Source organism: Charadrius vociferus, unplaced genomic scaffold (genome assembly GCF_000708025.1).
Source record: "Charadrius vociferus isolate BGI_N301 unplaced genomic scaffold, ASM70802v2 scaffold278, whole genome shotgun sequence".
Lineage (NCBI taxonomy): Eukaryota > Metazoa > Chordata > Aves > Charadriiformes > Charadriidae > Charadrius > Charadrius vociferus.
The window spans coordinates 1,102,370-1,107,011 of NW_009649705.1; positions in this window are offsets into that span (position 1 = coordinate 1,102,370).

Here is a 4,642-nt window from a genome sequence, read left to right on the forward strand (position 1 = left end):
GGGGAGGGCTGACAGATGTCAATGTAATACAACATTGCTTCTGCTGCCGGCAATGGATGGAGGAGCCGCTGTGTGCAATGGCAGTGGCATCACTTTTGCATTCAGCTGGACGCAGGTGAGGAGCGCTGAGCCTCAGAGGGGCTGGATCCACCAGAGCCCAGCCCTGGTGAGCAGTGGTAGGGGCTCTTGAAAGCCCCTTGTAGGGCCCTATGGTTTTCTCCAATGAGCAAATGTAAAGATTGAAACAGCATAATGTACGTAAAAGATAACATCTATCACTTATGGCTAATCTGTTAACCAGCTGTAGCTGGTGAGGTTGGAAAGGTAAGGACCTGAGACGGGAGCACTGGTGCTGTTGGCAACCCTGCGGGCAGTGGGTGGGTGTACCACCTCCCAGCATCCCCCCCGGTGCCTGCAGGCACCGTTGCCTGTTTCAGACCAAATTATATGGGATTCTTCCTTCCACCTCTTCCACCTTGCTGTTTGTAAGTTTTAAAGTGTTTTATAACACGAGGGTTAAAATAATTTTGACTCCAGTTTTCTGTTGAACCAAATATAAACAAATAACTTATGTGCAATTTGGGCTAATTTATAGTTATCAGTTGTAAGCAGGAGACTAAGTCTGTGTCGTCCTTTCTGCAGTGACTCCTTTGCCATGTTGATGCTGTTTTCCACCAACCTACTAAGCGCTCAGCAGGGAATGCCCTCCCGTGTCTCAACTTACAGGTCGGCCCAACCTGCTTTGACTCACCCGTTCAGGAAATTAAAAGTCAAACACCAGGTCAGGAGTGTGCAAAGTGGATCTGATACGAGCGATTGTTTGTTTTGCTATAATATTTTGTGGTACAATTATCTCAGGGAAGAGAAAATGACTGTTCCAGACAAAAAAAAAAGAAGGCAGGTTTTGGTTTCCAGTCAGTTTAAACCACTGTAATTCCCGATTCTCCTGCCGGTAATCTTTTTAATAGATAATAGATCTTTTGCAGAACTTTAGGGTAAGTCCCATTATCAGCAATTTTTGCATACTGTCATGGATAGCGCTGTCTCGCTTGGTGCTGTGGCCAGTTCCTCGTCTCTAGTTTTCACAGAGGGCTTTTGCAGAAAAATCCTGAACAGAGCAGGTGCTTAAAAATCACCGTTTTAAGCACGTTATCTTCCATTTTAGAAGCAGTTGTCCACAGACAGTAATCCAACCAAATGAATTCCTGGGTCGGCTGGCTTTGAAATTGAGCTCGCTGCCTTTCTGAAAGTGCGCTTTACCCAGTGTCGCCCAGGCCACCGTTTGCACGCTGTAGTTGGGTACCTTTGTTTCCCTCTCTTTTATTTCCTTTGCTTGTATATAAGAACAGAGCAAAGCCTTAGAGATGCTGGCGTACATTGTGTTGCATCTCCCAGGTTCGTGGAATTAAATCCACAATTCTGCATTCACGTGGCGATGGGGGAGCAGACCAGATAGTGGAGGCAGGAGAACGGGAAACACGAGCCTGGAGGAAAGAAGGCAAAGAAATACCTGAAAATTGCAGCAGTGATTGATAAATAAGGCAGAATGGTAGGGAAGAACCATAAGAGAGAGGAGGTAGGAGACAGCAGACATTCCTCTCCTGACTGGAAAGAGCCTTCAGTGCCAGTCGTGGGTTACAATTTCTGACACTGGGCAGGGGATGGGGAGGGCAAACCCTTCTGCCTCCAGAGTGAGCAGTAACTGCTGCAGGTCAGCTTCACAAGATCAAATTCTTATGAAGACTAAGAAGATAAAATGCCTGGTGTGCTCGAGGGGCAGGGCGACTGTAAAGATCAGAAGACTTTTCCTTCCTACTTGTCTTCCTATGCAGCCCAAGGTTATTTAGCTAAGCTTTTAATACACAAATGGAAATTTTCCTGAATTCCTTATGCAGTTTACACAGGTTTTTTTCCTCCTGTGTATTTCTTCTTTTTTTTTATTTTATTTTTTTTATTTTTTATTTGTTTTGTTTGAACTACCCATAAGCTGTGATTCAATAAAAGAATTTTAATGAATGGGTTGCTGGTGTGGGTTTGGTTGCTCTGGTCAAAGAGGTGTTTTGATTTTTTCTGACCTGCTTCGTGGGCCAGGGGATGGAGCAGCCGAGAGAGACACTGGTAACAGCCTGAATCAGCATCTCATTCCCAGGAGGTCTTCTGGGCGGCATTTGGGTAACTGCATTTCTTTCCATGAGACAATGAAATTGGAGTCTTCTTATGGGCAGCTTGTGAGTAATGCAACTTCAGCAAAATTTGAATAGATCCTTTCCCCCCCCCAAAAAAAAATCAAAAAAATGAGGCAACTGGGAAAAGATCAGAGATGGTTGCCAGGCATTTGAACACTCCAGCTCTTGCAGTGTGAAGTGTAACAGGGCCAAACTGACAGGTAACTTCTGCTCCCTTCGATCAGGTAAGAATTGCAGGAGCATCCTCAGAGCCACAGCAGCTGTAGACCGTTAACTAGATGCAAAGTGTGCAAGCAAACATTAGAAAGCAGATCCAAGAAGGCCTTGGGCCCAAAATCTTAAGGTTATTTTTTGGTTTGTTTTTTTTTTTTTTCCCCCCAACTAACAGAAAATATTTATTTATTTTTACTTATAGCCTTCAGCTACTGCATTTACAACATTGATATATCTGCAGAAAGGTGCAATATTGCATCTTTGGGGATTTTTAGGCTTCCAAGCACATTTACAGCTAATGTCTGCACGGGTGGGAGACTTGCAGAGGGAAATGAGCTGCAGCAGGCTGTAGCGCGTGCTGTGGATGTATCAGCGCCGAACCCTGCTCTGCTCCGGCTTCTGCAGGTGTTACTGCTTCCCTTCTACCCCTGTCCACCTACTGCAGAAAGGCAATAAAAAGACTTTGTCTTGAGGAAAAGAAAGCATGTGGCTGTAAATGCAACAAGACCTTCCCGATGACATTCTGTGTGTTAGGAAACATCATCTGGCAGACAGATATTTTCAGGAATCCCTATTACAGAACTTGCCAACACCTTGAGTAAACTCCAACACTATCTATTTGTTGTTGAAAGCCACAGGAGATGTAATTTACAGCATTCTTGAGCGCCTCCCTGCAGATCCCATAGCCTGTTTGAACTAATGAGAGAGAGGGCTGCACCCACAGGGCTTGCTTCTTTTAACCCATCAATAAAATAGGTATTTTATCATCCAAAGGATTTAGTTTCTTCTGCCTGAATCCATCTGTCCTGCTAGTTAAAAAACAGTGTATGAAAATAACTTGGAGGTAGTTCTTGCCCAAGCAAACGGATTAGTCCTCCTTAGGTAACCAACAAATCCTCTAAAGTTTGAAATATATTTAAAGATACAACTTAAATTAATATTGAGGGTTTCAACTTATTGAGGGATTAACATGGAGGGGACCTGCACAAACCCCCCGGACAAAATACTCATAAGTGAAAATTTTTTCAAGGAAGGTATTTTTTCTATTTGTAGTCTCAAAATATAAAAAAAAAGGTGAAGATTTTTGACAAAATGTACTGCAAGTGTTATTTGGTGGAACATTATGGGTCTGGTTTGGTATCTCAGTCAGAAAGATATTCTCACTCTTGCACGGGTCCAGTGTCCTCTTAACTCTTATTGTTGAACATCCTTAGGAACAAGGTTTAATAAAGCTGAAGCTATGAGTTACTAATGATAATGGAACACAACTATTATTGTGTCTAACAACATAAAAGACCATCAGGTTGGTCAACAGCTTTCTTTTTTCTCCTGGAATGGATTGAACCACATTGCCAAACTGATAGTTGCTGTTGAATTTCCTCAGGTTGAACTCAGCTACCATACGTTGCAGGAGTCAACATAAATCTACAAGAAAGCACGTTTGCAATATATGAACAAAACTGGTGCAGAAAATGCTGTTATTCTGCTGATTCCAGATCTTCCTCCTTTTGCTTTGGCCAGGTGCAGAGTTTATGTGAGTTTAAGTGAACATGAAGATAGGGAAGCTAGGCGGCTCTAGACTAGGTCTTTACTTTGCAATGCAGTGGCTGCTTTTGCCTATTTTTTGGTGCACTAACAGCTAGATGTCTTGTTCTAATTACTATTATTATTTTCATTACAAATAACCTCTACTGTTCCTGTTTTGTTCAATACTGTTTCTTAAACAATTGTATGCAAGCGCGCACATGCACACGCATGGAGCGTCCCTGTTACAAACCATTCTGCCGAGATCCCACCAGCTGACAAGCGCTGGAGCTGCCGCGGTGCTCCCAGCTCCTCTGGCAGGGCCAGCCAGCGCCTTCACATGCTACTGGCCCCGGCAGAGAAATTGCGTTCACTCACTGGATATTCCAGTATGTTGCTAATGAAGAGCAAGAGATTGCAGCTCTAAAAATCCCAGAAGGGAGCCATAGAATGCTGGCTGGTTTTAGAATGTTTTATTTTGTTGTTTATAGTATTTTTTCTTTCTAAGGTTTCCATATTGACCTATGAAACATCTAGGGCACTTGGATTTCTGGACTGAAAGGCATTTGAAAAAAATTTAAATAGAGCCTTTACTATTTTTTAAAAAAAGTTCTCAATTAATTTTATAACCTCTGCCACATGCAGAATGAATCATAGAATCATAGAATGGTTTAGGTTGGAAAGGACCTTGAAGATCATTGAGTTCCAACCCCACTGCC